The sequence below is a fragment of the Pituophis catenifer genome, unplaced genomic scaffold, assembly GCF_029215685.1.
Source record: "Pituophis catenifer annectens isolate HBS135680 unplaced genomic scaffold, rPitCat1.0.hap2 SCAF_2, whole genome shotgun sequence".
NCBI lineage: Eukaryota > Metazoa > Chordata > Lepidosauria > Squamata > Colubridae > Pituophis > Pituophis catenifer.
The window spans coordinates 223,794,519-223,814,456 of NW_027256882.1; positions in this window are offsets into that span (position 1 = coordinate 223,794,519).

Genomic DNA, 19,938 nt, shown 5'->3' on the forward strand with positions numbered 1-19,938 from the left:
ACTTCCTGGGGCCCCGAAAGAGTATCCTGATTGGTGGTCAGACTCCCGGGGGGGGGGGGGGTCTTAGCTAGCCTTGCTGGCTGATGTAATCTTCCCAGGTGTCATGTGGTGAGTTTCTGTTGCTAGATGGTCCTATTGTGTTGCAGATGATGGTCCATTGACAAAGATGGGAGGAAATTGCGTTTCTGCCTCTCTGAGTTTCTACTTCTCTTTTAGGGAAATATTCTGCCTATTTAGTATTTCCTAAAACATTTCATTTTTCTAGGAGAGGGGTGGGTGCTAACTTCCTACATGTGCCTGCACACAAATCCCCAAAATGCAATGCATATGCGACCCCACGCAAGCACCCCCACGCATGCATGCATGCAGCCCCTTGCATGTACCCCACTCCACACACATGTGCCCATGCCCCCCCACATGTGCTCCGCCCGATGCAAATGTGCAGCAGAGAACCAAAGACCAGCTGGCTGGCAGGAGGCAAGTGCGAATGCGCGTCAGAGCTGAGCTGAGGTGACAGTTCGCATGTCCACGGAGAGAGCTCTGGGTGCCACCTCTGGGACGTGTGCCATAGGTTCGCCACCACTGATCTAGGGTATGAGATGGCTTGTTTTCTCTGATATCAGATTTAAGCCTGCAAATTTATGAGTGTTAAGTTTATTATAGGACTTTCTGCTCCATAAGTTCAAGTGGCACATTTGTTTTCTTCATACGCTTGCCCAAATCACACAATTGTGCAGATAAGAGTACATTGAAAATACACCGCCCCCAAATGACAGCAAAGCACTCTAAACACTGTTATAGAACTGTTTCATATAGTTGAAGATCACACAAACAACATATCCCATTCAACTACATAGATATATACCTTACCTAGCAATCACCCTCAGTCCTGGGAATAAATCCTAGCTTTTTAAGGCTAAAGCTTTCTGATATCAGATATCCCTCATTGCCTGACAAATATATGCTGCCATGAATGTAAGAAAGAGAGACATTTTACAAACAGTTTTCATAAATACCTGATATTTGTTTTTCTGTTTTTTGTTTTTTTTAAACCAATAAGGCTGCCCCAGCTGCCAAGGATTCAGGGACTTAGCAACCAGAAATTAAGAAAAATTTAGAGATGTACTTCTAAGAACTGTCCTAACTACAGGTTAGCATTTTTACAAATTGGACCTCAAAAGCTCATACAGTTTGATTGACAAAAGAGATGGTCATGAATATTTACCTGGCTTTGATTTTCACTATGGGAAGTTTGAATATAAAATAACCCCCTAAAGATTATCAAGTAGCCCACTGATCTTTCATTATGAATCATATTTTCCTTGTTTTTCTTAACAAGTTTTTGATTGTTTATTTAGGGCTTAGGCCATTTGCTGACTTATTCTGAAGCATCCTGTGTGCCATGCTGTTCAAGTAGTTCTTTAATGCATTCATGACTGCAATTTGTACATGAAATGTCCTTTTGATTTCCAGAATTGGAGTACTTGGGATGTTCTGTTTCCCCAAAAGGTGTTCAGAGTGACCCAGCCAAGGCAGGAGCCAGAAAGCATAAAAGTAATGTTTTATTATTCTTGTCTACCCACCATTGTGCACCCAGAAAATTTAGCTTTCCTCCTATAGTTTGTCTGCTGTGTGAGATTCTGTGGGAATATTTTCCTAAATGATAAAGTTGATACTCTGTGCAATAGCACAAACCATCTATGTGAACTTTGTGGGATCTACAGTGTTTTGTCTCTTCATCTTCTCTTGGGTGAGCCCTATAATTCAAAGCATTTAGAGTTTAGAAAACTCTATTTCAGAAATTGGGTATAAAGCCCCACCTGTTGTTTGCCTATTATCCAGAGGTGAGATACTGCAAGTTTGGACCAGTTTGGGTGAACTGGTAGTTGCGACCCATGGGTGGGTGGGCCCACCCCACCCACTCCGCCCACTCACCCTGGCACTATCCCATCCTATATCGCCATGTTTTTGAAGCCGCATGCATGCACAGAAGGTGCGCACGCTCATATTTTCGGTGCTGGATGAACCGGTTGTTACAATCGTCAGCAGCCCACCATTGTTATTATCCAAAGGTAAATGGCAAATGGAGAAAACAAATATTATTTCATAGCAATACAGGTTAATGATCAAGACTGCGACCAGCATCTTTGTTGCTAAATGACACAGTTGTTAAATAAGACATCACATGACAATGACTTAACATTTTACTGTTGGCCTTCTCCATTGACTCTGCTTGTCAGAAGCTGATGTGAAGCTCACAAATGGCAAACTACCAGCAAGACATTTTACCTACAGTTGAGTTCATTTTTTAAGCCATGACTGCAGGAATGACCTGCAGTTAGAATACTGCATTTGTTATGACTCTAATGAATAAGGAAAGATATTGGAGAGAGGTATTGAAGACTCCTGTGAGTCCCTTGGACTGCAAGGTGATCAAACTGGTCAGTTCTAGAGGAGATCAGCCCTGACTGCTCTTTAGAAGGCCAGGTCCTGAAGATGAAACTGAAATACTTTGGCCACCTAATGGGAAGGAAGGACTCACTGGAGAAGAGCATAATCCTGGGAAACATTGAGGGCAAAAGAAGAATGGTAGGATAGAATCACTGAAGCAGTTGGCGTGAGCTTAAATGGACTCCAGAGGATGGTAGAGGACAGGAAGGCCTGGAGGAATGTTGTCCATGGGATCACAATGGGTCGGACATGACTTTGCAACTAACAACAACAACAAATTGGAGAGAGGGGTTTGATTTGGAAGAGAGACAGAGAGAAACAGTTACACAATAGATAGATATATGAAAGACTGTCCTGATGTATACAATGCCTCTCATGCACTGAAATTCTAAAAATATGCTCCATATCAAATTCTTCCTTCACTCCATTGAAAATTAGAGGGAAGGGCTTTTTCCTGAGGATTTGGTAGAAAGGGGAATGCCTTCGTCTTTTTATTGCTCTAGAGAGAGAAGAAAGGGTACATATCCTCCAGCTGACTACAAGCAGAGGACACTTCCAGACTCAGAGGAAATGGAAAGGGAAAATAGAGAAAAGGGTAATGAAAGACTTGAGACTAATGAGGCAGGAACCTGCATTTAGTCGGTTGGAAATGGTGTTTAAATAAACTTTAAATAAATACCCAACCTGAAGGCTTCTAAACATGATACCAAGAATCCATTTATTTGGAAGGACAGGAAGAAAATTTAAACTCTTGAGATAGTATAAAAGGTCTGACAACTTTTTACTGTAGTAAACAATCAATTTTGTGTCTGTGACTTTATGGATATCTACTTTTTTTTTTTTCAATCTGTTAAATTGTTTCCAGCCATTCAGAGTCTCTGGGACTCTGGTGGCACACACATTTAATGAATTATTGTTGTTATATTCTAAAGTGAGGCTCTGGTCACATATAGCTGAGAAGTTGAGAGAAAGGTGAAGTGTCAGGTGATCGAGCCAAGGTTCAAAGCTTGACCCTTTTTATAAATGTTAACTACTTATCAAACTTCCTACTAAAAGAACTTAGGAAAAATATATATACTGGAAGAATCACAACCAAAAATGTATACAAGCATTACTATAGAGTTTTTGTTATCATGTACTTCGATGTGGAAAAACTGCTGAACAAAAGTTGCAAAGACTAAATTGAGAATCTGTCAGAGTAAAAGCAATAATTTGCTGAACCTTCATAGTGCTTGACTGACAAGCTAAATGGAATATGATCTTTCAGTCCCTATCTCGAGGAAGCTGACCTCACCATATTATCCAATCTGTCAAATACAAAGAGCTTATATTGAGCCATTCATAAACAATATTAGCATATAGTGGTATAGGTAGTCCTTGGCTTATGACCGCAGTTGAGACTGGAATTTCCATCACTAGCGATGGGGCATGGTGACATGAGATTGTATCGCTTAGCAACAGCAATCCCAACACTCCTTGTTACTTTTTGACAGTGGTTTGTTTTCCAAGCTTGTTTCAATTTAGTTTCTGAACGTTTTGTTTCCAGACTATGTAGCAACATCAGCAGGATTTACTTGTCCTATTCTCCTTAGCTTATAAATGTCTTGTGTGCCAGTGTGGTCAGTTGGTCATGTGATTGGTTATTCATTTGGAGCTATATTTAAATTCTGATCAGCTGATTGGTTCTCTTGTTGGTTGGTCATTCAAATGGTCTGGTTCCTTACATAATTATATGCTGGATCTAGATCAGGGGTGTCAAAGTGGCAGCCCATGGGACGGATGCATCATGTGCTGGCCACTCCGACCCCCGTTTTAGCAAAGGGGGAAAAAGTCATGATACATCATGTGACGATGCAAGTTTGACACCCCTGATCTAGATCAATATGCTTGTTTAATTGCTCCTTTTTTTACTGTCACTCCTGTTAAGGAATTCGCAGAGCAACCTTAGAGTAGCAAGGGTGTGCAGATGAAAGTGATTGAGAGCAGTTGCAAATAATCACAGCCAACACACAGATACACTGAGTTGTGTTTACTTTTAGGAAATAGTAATAAGGCATAGTCCAATAAACAGTCCAGGTCATACACAGATAAAGCAGTAGATAGTAAAACAATAGTCCAGGGATAATCCAATAACAAAGTCTTCTTACCAGTCATCATAGTCATACACAATAAACAGTTGCAAACAGTAGCAAACACAGCAAAGAGCAATAATGATCAGCAAAGAGCAATAATGATCAGCAAAGAAAAACAAACCATGTTTCAAGCTTCCTCTTAAGGACATTGGCTACAGAGCTAACCAATCAGGACACAGTATGATGCAATACAGCAATAGAGTCTTAAAGCTATATTGAGGGTTTATATATTGCCAACCCAACAAGTTAGATAATTATCATTTCCTAACAACTCCTTGTTATTGTCAATAAGTGAATTCCATGCTCATTAGCCAAGGATCCATTCCAATAGAGGTCATTCTGAGATTGGTCCCTCCTAACTCTAAGCCTCAGGTAAGTAAGGGACTGCCTCCAATTCCCCCCAGCTGCCTATCTCCTTCAATCTCTGCTCTTTTGGCTGTCCTGCTCTCTGTCTTGTGGGCAAACATGACTCTGGGGTACATGTCATATTATGACAGAGGAGCTTCTTGACTATTCTGGAACTGGAGAAGAAATGGACCAAGGTGTGTAAGGCCTGGCTGCAACTATCCAAAGGTAAGTAGTAGGACAGCTCCACCCACCCCCATCCCCACCCTAGTTTAATTTTTACCTGTGAACCCTAGAGTGGGTGGGGGGGTCTTAATTAGGGCTTATTTTGGGGGGTAGGGCTTACATTGGGCTCATGTGTAAAAATCAAGCTAGGGCTTACTTTCTGAGTAGGTCGTATTTTCGGGGAAACACGGTAGTGCAGCATGAAGCTGCGACCACCCTTGGAAGCCTCAGCAGCTCCCAGCTTCCCTAATAGCACACTACATCCCTGGAAACTGTAGATTTGTCATTCAGACTGCAGATGTAAAGGAAGCTGCTGAATAACTGACCTGAGAGGCTCTCTAAATACAGAGAATGGAATTTAAAAGTAATTGACTGAGAGACACAATGGTAGTTGCAATCCAGAAGTAGCAACACTAAATAGTGAAAATTTAACACTTTGGGAAGTTTAAAATGGATTTTTTTTTTCCCCTAAGGATGACGTGTGAGCTTCATTACCCTAGATAGAGAAAATTCTGAATTTTGGGACAAGAAAAATGAGTAAGAGCTGCAGTTAGCTTATCTGTAGAGGGTAATCAGCAGATTAACATAAAAGAAAATACAGCTGGGGGAGTATGGAAATGTATGCAGAAGCTTTATGAGTGGGCTAATTTAAGCAATAAATTGCAGCTAATATGAAGGCTTTATAGTATGAGGTTGCATGAATCACAAGAAATGCAGAATCATTTGAATTTGATCATATAATAGACTATAGCAGGGGTGAAATGCTCCCGGTTCGGACCGGCTCGGGTGAGTAGGTAGCGATGGCGGCGGGCAGTTCGGAGAACCGGTAGCAAAAATCCCTGCCCCCGCCCCCCATGCCCAGCTGAGCCGCGTGATCATCAGAGCCTTTTTTTTCTTTAAAATGGCTCTGAGGAACCAAGCTCTGATGATCACAGCTGAGTTGCCTGCTAATCAGGCAACTCAGCTTGGATCGCCAGAGCCATGTAAAAGAAAAAAACTTTTTTCCTTTTAAATGGCTCTGACGATCTGCTAATCGGTAGCAAAAATCCCCCCCTCCCCTCCCTCAGCTTGCTTACCTTAGCTGCTGGTCGCAACGCCTTACTGTAATCCCTGCAATCCATTGCATCAGCAAGCAACTGAATCTCCTTGCCTGCAATCAAGCAGGCAGAGAGTTGTGGACTTCAACTCCCAGAATTCCTCAGCCAGCAAAGCAAAGCTGGCTGAGGAATTCTGGGAGTTGAAGTCTACAAGTCTTAAAGTTGCCAAGATTGGAGACCCCTGTTCTATTCGGTAAGTTTTTTTCCCCTTTGGGAGCTTTAAAAAAATAGTTAATTGGGGGATTTTTTAGTTGTTCTTTTTTAGACCTAGCCATTTAAAGTTTAGGAAGTTTTAAATTTAGCTGCTTTTATATAAAAATAAAAATAAAATGAAATAATATTTGTGCAGCTTTCTGAGATTTAGTGTGTTTCTGTAGTGTTTCACTCTAACTACACAAACACACAAAATCTCACAAAGCTGTATGTGGAATTTTGTGTATGTAAAGTGTGAAAGTTGGTTTTTTGGGCTTTTTGTGGCTGTGTGAGGTTCCTGCTTGTTGCAGGGTCCATTTTGGGTCTAGCACAGCTGCTTTTACATTGTGGGTGAGCCAGTTGTGTTGTGTTGTGTTTTGTAGGTTGAAAAAGGGCAAAGAAGTGACATTGACTTGGCCATGCCCACCTGACCAACAAGCCACGCCCTCCCAGTCATCTTATCACCAGGCCACATCCACTAATTAAGCCATGCCCACAGAACCGGTAGCAAAAAATTTTAGATTTCACCCCTGGACTATAGAACAGTGTTTCTCAACCTTGGAAGCTTGAAGATGGATGGACTTCAACTCCCAGAATCCCCCAGCCAGCACTGCTGGCTGGGGGATTCTTGGAGTTGAAGACCACCCATCTTCAAGCTACCAAGGTTGAAAAACACTGCTATAGAAGAACTTGGAAGGCTGGGAAAGGAAAGGAAAGGAAAGATGTAGCGCTGCATTCGTTGCTGGAAATGGATAGCCCTCTATTAAATGTCCTAGAATAAAGACCGAAATGTGAACTCTTGCAAAAATTTTAGGAGAAGCAAACTGATTGATGAAAAATTTTGATGAAAAAATTTTGATGAATTTGAGTGAAGGATGAAAAAGACAAGAAAGCAAAAACAGACAAGAAAGTTTCCTGACTGAGGGAGAGAGAATAAAAAAGATAAAATCCTGCTATTTTTCACTGCATGAAAATAGATTACCTAAAGAAAGACCACTCAGTCTGGAAGGCAGTAGAAATTATAACTAGCGAAACATACAGAAGGTCATCAAGTGAATGCATCAAGGCAACCACAGGTGGCACTGTTTCAAAATGGCAGTGCCAAATGGGCCACTAGCTACACAACTGGCCAAAAAAAACCCAAAAATTGTCATGACGGATGAATATGTCAAAAGTATAGTTTATCTAGCAGATGGTACTAAAGACAAGATCCCAAAGATGTATTGTAAATGCCAAACCTATTGTAGGAAGTTAGCACCCCTCTTAAAAGAATGAAAAATTTTAGGAAATATTAAAAAGGCAGAATATTATATTTCCCTGGATGAGAAATGGAGAAACATGTTTTAAAGACAAAGCAGCTCCCTGCAGCTTCCTGCCTCCCCCCACCTTTGTCAATGGGCTATTAAGGCCAGAACCAGTTCACTTATTCCCCCCACCTTTGTCAATGGGCCAGAGGCAGAAACACATTCCCCCACCCACCCACTTTTGTCAATGGACCATCATCTGCAACACAATAGGACCCATCTAGCACAGAAACTCACCACAAGCTTGGGAGACAACCTACAAAGTTAGCTAAGACCCCCACCCCCTCAAAACCTCAAAACCAGTCTGGATACATTTCGTATACAGGAACAGGGAGTCTCAAAACCAATCAGGATACATTTCTTATACAGGAACAGGAAACTCTGAGGTGGGGCCCAACAGAGGGCATAAAACCAAGGCACTCCCAGCATCTCGCCCATTCTTTTTTCCTACTCAGGAATTCAAGCCATGTGCTCCTGCGCAGGAACTCAAGCCATGTGATTCCTGTCCACCATTAAATCATCTTTCCAAGCAGTCTCCATGTTTCCAGTGTCTTTTTCCCCACTTGGAACTGAACCCAGAGGGACATTTCTTCCAACACTATAAACAGTTTCTTATCTGTAAAATACCCAGCTGAAAATGGCTACATTATGTTCTTCCCAAAAAAGAAAATTTACACAATTAAATGGAATGACATAGGATCAAATCAGAAATATTTTACCAATCCAACATCGAAGAGGCTGCAGTGAACCAGTCCTCATCCAACAAAGAAGACACAGTGAAGTTCTGGGTATAGGTCTGGGACAATCCAAAGTAATACAAGAATGGAACTTGGATAAGAATAAAAAGAAAGAAAGAAAGCTGAAAGGAAAAATAAATCAATAAGAGCAGAAATGGTAGAGAAAAGGGGAAGGAAGACCAAGTATTTGTCAACATCATGTAAAATTGAATTGCTTTTGTTTCAGTTGAAATATCTGAATTATTTACATCCATTCACTGCCAAGCTGTACTTCAAGGAAGTAAAATTGGTTAATATCTGGCTAACTACCTAATAATGAAAGATCCAACAAAAGGGGCAACACCAGGCAATTATAGCCCAATTACCTGCTTACCAACAAATTTCAAATTCCTAACTGGCGTGATAGCCTAACAGAAGAGAGACAAAAGATCAACTCCTAATTGACAAGAAGATTTTGGAAAACTATAAGAGAAGAAAGACCAACTTGAATATGGTTTGGAGGAATTCAACCCCTTGCCATATAATGGATAATCAAGTGCCTAGAAATAACAGGAGTCTTTGAAGCTTTGTGCTATGATCAATGGCACAATGGAAGCTTTGGTTGATAAAGATAAAGGTTGTGCTAGTTGTTCCTGACTCTAGGGCGCGGTGCTCATCTCCATTTCAAACCCGAAGAGCCAGTGCTGTCCAAAGACATCTCCGTGGTCATGTGGCTGGCATGACTAAATGCCAAAGGGGCACGGAACGCTGTTACCTTCCCACCAAAGGTGGTCCCTATTTTTCTACTTGCATTTTTTACGTGCTTTCAAACTGCTAGGGTGGCAGAAGCTGGGATAAATAATGGGAGCTCACCCCATTACGCGGCACTAGGAATTCAAACCACTGAACTGCCAACCTTTCAATCGACAAGCTCAGCGTCTTAGCCACTGAGCCATTGCATCCCTGTTATATGGTTGATAGTCGACGGGAATAGAATAGGAGAGATTAACATCAAGAGAGGCATCTTTTAAAAAGATTCATTGCCACCATTATTAGCAGCAATGTTGACAGATTCTACTTAGCAAGGAAAATAGACGGGTGTGGAATGTTGCAAATACACCAAACAGTTGAAAAAGAAAAAAAAAGTCCATTGAGAAAATATCTGAAGGAAAACGAAGAAGATTCACAAAAGCTAGTACACCATGAAGGCTTATTGAATACCAGAGAGACGAAAGTGGCCTTTAAGAAATACCACATGAAGAACAGAAAAGAGGCAAGGGGAAAGTATTACATGATCAGTATATAAAACATAGCAGGTAAAGCAGGTAACACCAAGACCTGAAAATGATTAGACCAGGAAAGTTAAAGAAAGAGACAGAGGGTCAAATTCTATCTGCACAAGATTAAGCCTTAAAAACAAATGCAAATAAAGCCAGCAACTTGCAGCAAATGGCATTTCTGCAAAGAAGATGAAGAAAAAGTGGACCACCTAGTTAGCTGCTGCAAGAGAATCATACAGACTGATTGCAAACAATGCAGTGGTGGGTTGCCCCTGGTTCGGACTGGTTCTATAGAACCAGTAGTAAAACCAGCGGGAGGGTCCGCCCACTGACCCTGACGTCATCAGAAGCGATCTGCGTATGCGCAGAAGCGATCCCATTGCGAAGCGGTAATAAAGGTAAATAGAACCCACTCCTGAAACAATGGTATGACAAAGTAGCAGCAATGCTGCATTGGGATATCTGCAAGAAATACCATCTTCCTGCAGGCAAGAACTGGTGGGACCATAACATAGAGAAAGTACTTGAAAATTAAGAAATCAATTTGTTCATGGACTTTAGAATTCAAAAAAAGAAGCATTTGCCACATAACACCCCAGATTTAACAATTATTGAAAGAGAGACAAAAAAAAGTCTAAATAGTGGGTGTTGCAATACCTAGAGACAGCAAAATAGAAAAGAAAGAACTGGAGAAAATCAGAAAATATAAAAGCCAGCAAATAGAAGGAGAACAATTGTGGCAAAAGAAAGCAAAGATGTACCAATAGGCATTTTGGTTGCAATCCCAAAACATGTCGATCATCACTGGAACATCATCGGCATTGACAAAATTATCATCTGTCAATTGCAAAAGGCAACTTTACTTGGAAAACTTACATCCCATGATGATATTTTTAATACCATGAAACAGTAATATCTGCTGATCTCAGGCAGTGAAATATATTCAGTTTGTTTTTATTTCTGGACTATGTATCCAGAAAAATTGCTATATTGTTGCAAAACATTCACAAATGTAAGTATAAGAGGAGGAATTATGAGGTATGATCACTGCCTTGGATTATTTATAAAAATAATAAAGGTGGGATAGTTTTTAAAAGTAAAGAGCTTTGACCATTTTTAACAAATGTAAAAATTTGGTCTGCATCCAGTTATCATCTTTGTGTTCTATTTCAGACATTGATATACTTTAAATGTCTCCAATTTGTCGAATAAGAAAGCTATTCCAATGCTGAATTATTTAGAAGAATAATCCAAAGACATCCTTGATCATAATTGGTGGGGAAATAATGTGATTTGTAATAACTCAAGCAAAAGGACTTAAATTTTGATCCGGGAAATAAAAGTTAAAGAAATCATTTTTTTTTTCATAACATGTTCCAAAAACTTAATCTGTATCATATCAAAAGCTTTCTCCAAATCCACCTAAGCCTCTATAAGTGTTTCAAGATTCTGACTGCATTGCTAAAATATCCACTAGTAATCCAATATTATCAGAGATTTGACATCCTTTCATGAAACCTGGTTGTATCATTGATACTAACACCTGCAATCTATCTGCTAGTTGCACCCAGAAATTAAACTACATTAAAACAAATATGTTGGGTGATAACCTGCCTCAAATCAAGAACCCTTGGGCAGACTCTCTACTGTGAAATTTGTTTTCACTATTATGTCTGTAAGTATTTCTGAAATAGACACATATATGCCATGAGTTCATATATGAAGAACAACAGTCCCAAAACAGGAAAAACGGCCCCAGACAGAATGTACCATCTTTCTCAATCTCTCCTCACTCTTAAGTGGGTAAGGTTATGCATATTGTGATGGTAGGATTATGCTGAAATTTAAGACTTAGAATTTATAAAATAGTAGGTGGTATCAAAGCTCACTAGTTACTATATTGTACATGATTTCATTACTTTGTTGGAGTATTCATGGTTCTTTTTGTCAATCTTTTGCTAAAAAGAAGTAGAGATTTCTTTCCAGCTGTCTAGGGAATTTAAATCTCATGACTTTTTCTGTGTAAGGGCATTAATTACCCCATACATTAAAGGGAATTAAAAAAAAGCAAAGCTCACCAGGTCCCATAATCAGCATAGTGTCTGTTACATAATTTATCCATGGAATGCCCTGGTCCTCAATCATCATTGCAACTACTCATTAGAATCCAACTTCATTAAGGGTGGAAGTTGCAATGATGTCCTTCTATGAAACAATGCTGAACCAGATAGAAATATTTTCCTTTTAGATCTGAATTCTAAATACAGTAAGATCTTATTTACAAGTACCCTGAACTAAAGACCCAATCGCTAACCCTCACCATCATTTTATCAGCATGTATAACCATTAACATTATTTACTTTAACCCTAGTCTGCCAAATACAAAATGTAAGGATTGGGCTATTCATACTTTTCTATTTTTTGAGCCACATTCACAGGAATCTATATATATAAAAGTGAAATACCACTCATGCATCATCACAAAATCTCCAGAACCGTAAAGCCTACAAACTTGAAATTTGCCATGTATGTTCCTCTTGGCTTCTAGGTGATCAGTAAGAAAGGATTTCTAAAAATGACCATCAGAGCATTAATATTTCCTATATTATTATTAACACGCTCTGATGCAAAGGAATTCTACTCCCCCTTCCCATCTGAAAAGAAATCTGTTCCAAATGCAAAACACAAGCAGAGGAGATGAGTTTCAGTTTCAGTTTTACTTTCAGAGCAGCAAGCAGGGGATAGGGGAGGCTTCTGTGGGGCAAGCCTGAGGGAGAGAAGGGGATAGGATAGGAGAGACCTCTGTGCAGCAAGCCTGGGGGAGAGAAAGGGATAGGATAGGAGATGTTTCTGTGGGACAAGGCTGAGGGAGAAAAGGGAGAGGAGAGGCCGATCATAATTACTCATTAATTTTCAAGCTATAAGTGTTGATTTATCAATCACATAGTTTCATTGCAGACCACAGATATCCAGCTAGTTCCACATAAATTTAACTCATATTTTCTATAGTAAAACTAAAGAATCCAATCTTATAACCTAAGGATTTAAATCATGTCCCAAAGGGTAAAAAAACCATTCCGGGTAAAATTAGGGGCTCAAGGAACATATGCTAGAGCAAATGTTTAATGAACTCATAACTTATATATCCTATCCAGTGGTGGGATTCAGCGAGTTGTCTCTGGTTCGCGCAAACTGGTAGCGGTGACTGTGGGAGGCTCCGCCCACCTGCCTGGACGTAATGTGGGACTACTGGCACGTGTGACCGAAGTGAGCACACACACACACGCACTCACATTTGTGAACCAGTAGGGAAGGTAAGTGAATCCCACCTCTGATCCTATCCACATGGACTTTGAAGATACAGGATGGAAAGAGTATTGACTCTTTTGAGCTATAGTGTTGAAAAAAACTCCTCAAATTAATATCAATAACCAAGATAGGGATGAATCATTGAACAAATCAATCCAGGCACCAGGCTCAAATTATCCTGGTTTGGAGAAATATGCCAAGACCTACGGTAGCTTTCTGGAGAAAGCTGTGATGCTGGGAAAGATGGAAGGAGAGAGAAGAAAAGGATGATCAGCAGAAAAGTAGATGGATTTGATCACCACGACAATAGATACACCCTTGGAAAAGCTGGGAGAAAAATGGTTAGGGATCATCATTCAGAAAATCTATCTATGCAGCCACCAGTGGTGAAATGTAAATTTTGTTACTACCAGTTCTGTGGGCGTGGCTTGGGGGGTGTAATATGACTGAGTGGGCATGGCCAACTTTTTTTTTTTAACTTTTAAAACCATTTTTTTATAGCCTCTTCGCCTGAAGAGGTTGTTTAAAAAAATGTTTTTAAAGCCTCTGACAATCCTAGCTGACTTGCCTGATCGGCAGAGGCTTTGTTTTTACTTTTAAAAGCCGAAGAGATTGTAGAAAAAATGCTTTTAAAAATTAAAAAAAAGCCTCTGATGATTGCATGGTTCAGCTGCGCAATGGGGGGGGGGGGAGGCAGGGATTTTGCTACCGGTTCTCTGTACCACCTGCCTCCATCACTACCGGATTGGGCGATCCGGTCCAAACCGGGAGCATTTCACCCCTGGCAGCCACTATAAATTAACATTAATTAATCAGTCATAATAACCAATATTCATTTTTTAAAAAAAGAATAAGATGAATCCATTCTTTTTTAAAACCGTATAATAGTTCCTAAATCCAAAACTTCTGCCTTTCAAATGATGTACATGTAGCAATAATCAGTATTCAGTATTCAGTCTACGTTCAAATCTCTGCCCATTTTCCCCCTTCTTGAATTTTGCAGGGAAAAAAAGTCAATTTATTTCCGTCTCCTGGGCCAGGTGGATTACTGGCTACGCACACTGAAGCAAAGAAGGTGAAAGTGTGAGGATATTTTCCTATGATATTTCTCTTCTTTCAGATAGGCAGAAACTATTTAAATGTTGCACTGGATGTCAGTAGTTGTCAACCGTCAGTGCGGGGTAGGGATTGGGCACCCCAGGAAATCAAAGCAAACTCAATTATCTATCTGCTGACAATGACAGAACCATTTCATTCCCCGGCTCGTCACAGAATGTGAGGGGGAAAAAATTAAAAGCGTGAACATTTTTAATGAGAGCAATTATTGAATCATCAGTCACACAGTCCATCTGCTTCAGAGCGTTCCAGTGACGAGTGAAATACTGAAATACTGCATTGCCTTGTGGCATGTATAGAACCCCATCCCCTGTCTTTGAGAAAGCCCTAATGATATTCATATATCATGCCCATCACTTTCACTCACTTACAGTTCTCTCTCTCTCTTTTTTTTTTTTTTGCTGGCTTTGTTATATTAATTGCTAATTTTGCATTTTGACACCAACTTGGTGGAAATGTGCTAGCTGTAGCAAACCCACAGATAAGAGCTCGCTGTGCTGACGTTAAATAGAGGCAAATGTAATGTTCAACTGGAGAGATAAATGGATGCAGAATTTATCTCCAGTGTCCCGTTTAGCAAGGAATTCTGTGAGCAAAAGACCTTACACTGACTGGATTTAACATTTTTTTTTCTGTGCCTGATGGACTTAATAATCCATTTGGTGCACACATTCAGTTATGACAGTATGTCAATGAAGAGAAAAGGACTGTTCTGTAGAATTCAAAAATCTTTGCAAACAGGTAAGACATAGGAAGGGGAAGGTTTGTAATATATAGGAAGTAAAGGCATTATATATAACAATGTAAAAATAGTTTGGCCGTACTAACCGAAAGGCATCTTCAATATTACTGAATATTACTGAAAGGGAAGGTTTCAATCTTAATCCACATTTAGCTTTATAGAATGTAATCTCTCTCTCCTTCCCTCCCCCCCTCTCTCTCTCTATATATATAGTGTGTGTGTGTGTGTGTAAAGTGTTTTTCTATCGAGAGACCTGGTCTACCCCAACATGTGGGACAGGGCATTCTGCTCCTTTTCGCCTTTCAGCTCCAATCCAGAAGCCCTCAAGCAGTCGTATTCATGACAAACCATTTTATACAAAATTTATAAATAGTATAGATCTATAGTAGTCTTCCTTTATTTCTTTATCATCAATATATATTTATATATATATATATATATATATATATATATATATATATATATATATATATATATATATATATATATGTACAGAGAGAGAGAGAGAATACAGAGAAAGTACACAAAGAGAGGGAGGGAGGGAGGGAGGGAGGGAGGGAGAGAGAGAGAGAGAGAGAGAGGGAGGGAGGGAGCATTTACATACTATAAAGCTAACTGTAGATTGAGATTGAAACCTTCCCTTTCATAATATTCAAAGATGCCTTTCTGTTAGTAGGGCCAAAGTGTGTGTGTGTGTGTGTGTGTGTGTGTGTGTGTGTGTGTGTGTGTGGATAGAGGAACCTGGCTAGAGGAAAATATATATATTTTCCTCTAGCCAGGTTTTTGAAAAACCTTGGTTACGTAGGAAATCCTTGGTTACGTAGGAAAAACCTGGCTAGAGGAAAAATACACATAAATCCTACGAAGAAGTAAGAAAATAGATATTGTACCTTTACAGGGAGGATACATGAGATGTGGGTGTGGCTTACTGATGATGGCTAATGAGCCAGAAATAGATCTATATAAGTCTCTCACCTGGCAGCAAGAACTTGCTGGCTGCCAGAAAGGAAAAAAGCCCAGAATCGAGTAGATGTGATTCCACTGAGCTAGGGCTGCAGAAAAACCTTGGTTACGTAGGAAAAACCTGGCTAAAGGAAACACACACACACACACACACACACACACACACATATGTATATATGTATATATGTATATATGTATATATGTATATATATGTATATGGAGGTATGTTTGAGTAAACAGGAAAATGGCTTACAATCTACTTACAAAACTCAGTTGAGAATAACCCAGGTACAATACTAACATCTTCATAACATCTTATTATTCATAACATCTTACTATTTGTAAAAGCTATGACATTGAAGTGAAAGTAAGCAACAAACATAATGATTTAGGGTGCTGTTTAAAAACAACATGAAAATAATATTCTTCATTCAAGGTCTGTAAATAATGTGATTATTTACAGAGGCAGTAAGAAGAGAAACAACAAAAACCAAACTTCTTTTCAACCAAACTTCTTTTCAAGCATGGGCATCCTTTTTCTTGCAATCCTGCATAATGCCAGGCAAAAATTGATTTATGAAATAATACAATTCATAGCATCCAAATTAAAGTTGGCTGGCAAATTATCAACTGCTAATTTGGAATTATTCATGTTGTCCACTCTTAACATTAATCCCAAAATTAGAATGAAATCGTCACTTATCAGCGACAACAAAAATGGAGAAATTATTGTTTTGCATTGTTGCATTACAATGCTACACATCATTACTTCCAATTTCAAATTCAGCATTCAAGATAAAAACAAGCTGAAACAACTGAGCTACTGGCTGGTGTTATCAGTGGCATCCAGGTTGAAGCCAATCAATATGCTGCTAACTTTCTCCTTTTCCTGTCCCCATTGATGTGTTGTAAGCTAACATTGACAATGATTAGTATTAGAACTGAGTGGCATGCAGTGAGCTAAATAATTAAGAAGTATGTTGTAGCTGCTACCTTTGCAAGAAGAAATTAAAGAGGATGCAAGCCTACCTATGACAATAATCCATCCCTTTGATTTTTTTTTGAGGGAATTTTAAATCAGGTAAATTCATATTATATGGATATGACATTATGAATATCATGAATATGATATATTCACATTATATGATCCTGGTTTTTTTGGCACAATAGAATAGAATAGAATTCTTTATTGGCCAAATGTGATTGGACACACAAGGAATTTGTCTTGGTGCATATGCTCTCAGTGTACATAAAAGAAAAGATACATTTGTCAAGAATCATAAGGTACAACACTTAATGATAGTCATAGGGTACAAATAAGCAATCGAATAATATTAGGAAACAGTCAATATAAATCATAAGGATACAAGCAACAAGGTTACAGTCATACAGTCATAAGTGGGAGGAGATGGGTGATAGGAGCAATGGGAATATTAATAGTAGTGAAGATTTAGTAAATAGTTTGACAGTGTTGAGGGAATTATTTGTTTAGAAGAGTGATGGTGTTCAGGAAACACCTGTTCTTGTGTCTAGTTGTTCTGGTGTGCAGTGCTCTATAGTGTCATTTTGAGGGTAGGAGTTGAAACAGTTTATGTCCAGGATGTGAGGGGTCTGTAAATATTTTCATAGCTCTCTTTTTGACTTGTGCAGTATACAGGTCCTCAATGGAAGGCAGGTTGGTAGTAATTGTTTTTTCTGCTGTTCTAATTATCCTCTGAAGTCTGTGTCTGTCTTGTTGGTTTGCAGAACCAAACCAGACAGTTATAGAGGTGCAGATGACAGACTCAATAATTCCTCTGTAGAACTGGATCAGCAACTCTTTGGGCAGTTGGAGCTTTCTGAGTTGGTGCAGAAAGAACATTCTTTGTTGTGCTTTTTTGATGATGTTTTTGATGTTAGGTGTCCATTTTAGGTCTTGAGATATGGTAGAACCTAGAAATTTGAAGGTCTCTACTGTTGATACTGTGTTGTCTAGTATTGTAACAGGTGGTAGTATGGGAGAGTTTCTCTTAAAGTCTACCACCATTTTTACGGTTTTGAGTGTGTTCAGTTCCAGATTGTCCTGATCTCACCACAAGGCTAGTTGTTCAACCTCCCATCTGTATGCGGATTCATCATTGTCTCGAATGAGACCAATCACTGTTGTGTCATCTGCGAACTTCAGTAGTTTAACAGATAGATCATTTGAGATGCAGTCATTGGTATATAGAGAAAAGTGGAGAGAGCACACAGCCTTGGGGGGCCCCTGTGCTAATTGTACATGTATCTGATGTGATTCTGCTTAGCTTCATCTGCTGCTTCCTGTCTGTTAGGAAGCTTATGATCCACTTACAAATGTGTTCAGGTACCGCTAGCTGGTTTAGCTTAGTTAGAAGAATGTCTGGAATGATGGTGTTGAATGCTGAACTAAAGTCTACAAAGAGGACCCTTGCATAGGTCTTTGGAGATTCAAGATTGTAGGATGTAGTGCAGAGCCATATTAACAGCATTATCTGTTGATTTATTCGCCCAGTATGCGAATTGCAAGGGGTCTAACAGCGAATCCGTGATGGTTTTCAAGAGGGACAGCACTAGCCTTTCAAAGGTTTTCATAACTACAGATGTTAGAGCAACTGGTCTGTAGTCATTCAGTCCCTTGATGGTGGGCTTCTTCGGCACTGGGATGATAGTAGAGCTTTCGAAGCAAGAAGGAACATAGCACATCTCTATACAATAGCTCTAGTGAGTCTTCATTTCATCCATCACGGATCCAATATCTATTGCCTTTCACAAGCCAGAAGATGTCTGTAAAAACCTTTTGTCTGCTTCTGACAGCTTCTCATATAATTTAAAACTGATTTTCCAGGGTTAAAAATTGTACAGAGAAACACATATTTTACCTTCCCATTCATGGAGGGAAAGAAAGTTTGTATTATTGCCTAAGCAAATAGTGTTAACAAGTCAACATAGTATCGGTCCATAGCAGCATATCCTAAAAAAAAAGAAGAAAATACATATAGATTTAGATGTTATATCGTGAAAGAATTTCAAGGACATACCAGTAAAGACATACCAGACTAAAACTTTATAATATTCCTCATTAAAACATGCAATATCCAAACTAGAATAATCGATCAGTTTAGCGAAAGAGAGATGCTTCTGCCACTGTCCCAACCCTAATAAGAGAAAATGACTGAAGCAACTTAGGGCCTGCCTTCCATAGAGTAGGAACCACACAGGAAAAGGTATCAGTTCAGCTTCTGGCGGGGAGTTTATCTTCAGAAAGCCTCTGGTCCTGGATAAAGAAAATTCATATGTAGATAAATATATAGAAAAGTGGGACATGTCCCTCAAAATAAATTTGCATCTCTCTCCCTCTCCCTCCCTCCCTCCCTCTCTCTCTCTCTCTCTCTCTCTCTCTCTCTCTCTCTCTCTCTCTCTCTCTCTCCACACACACACACACAACACACAGCTGAGCAAAGCAGAATTTCTCTTTTTCCTTCCCCTCCTCTTCTAGGTTGTTCTTTTATAGATACAATTAAGTCCATTGCCACCTAGTGACTAAACTATGTCAGGACACTAACTATCCTGTTTAGAGGTGCCTCAGCCAAATCTGTGAATTGAAAAACTGCTGCAATAACAAAAATCAAGCAGGGTTAAAAGGGGAAAGGAGAAAGTTAATAGCATCTTTGAACTGTAAGGGAAGGAATATAGAATATTAACAAAGAACATAATTTAATACCTAATCAATTTACTGATTGGATTTTCCATGTGATTAACTTGGAGCCCAGAAATAAATTGCAGTGATCTCAGGAAGTAGCTATAATGACCATCAGGTCTGTTAGAGTGTGGTGCTATAAAAAATGATAATGGCAAAGATCCCATGCAGCTACTCTAGTTAATTAAATGCATTCAAATAACATTCGGGCTCAAGAATAAATCCACACTAGCAAAGAGAATCTCTGTCAGTCAACATGTATTATAGAAAATGCATTCTTTGATAAAGCTGGTCAATTTCCCATACTAAAAAGGCCAAATCTTGTTCTCAAGTAAATATACAAATTTATCTTGGCTTAATAACAGGGCA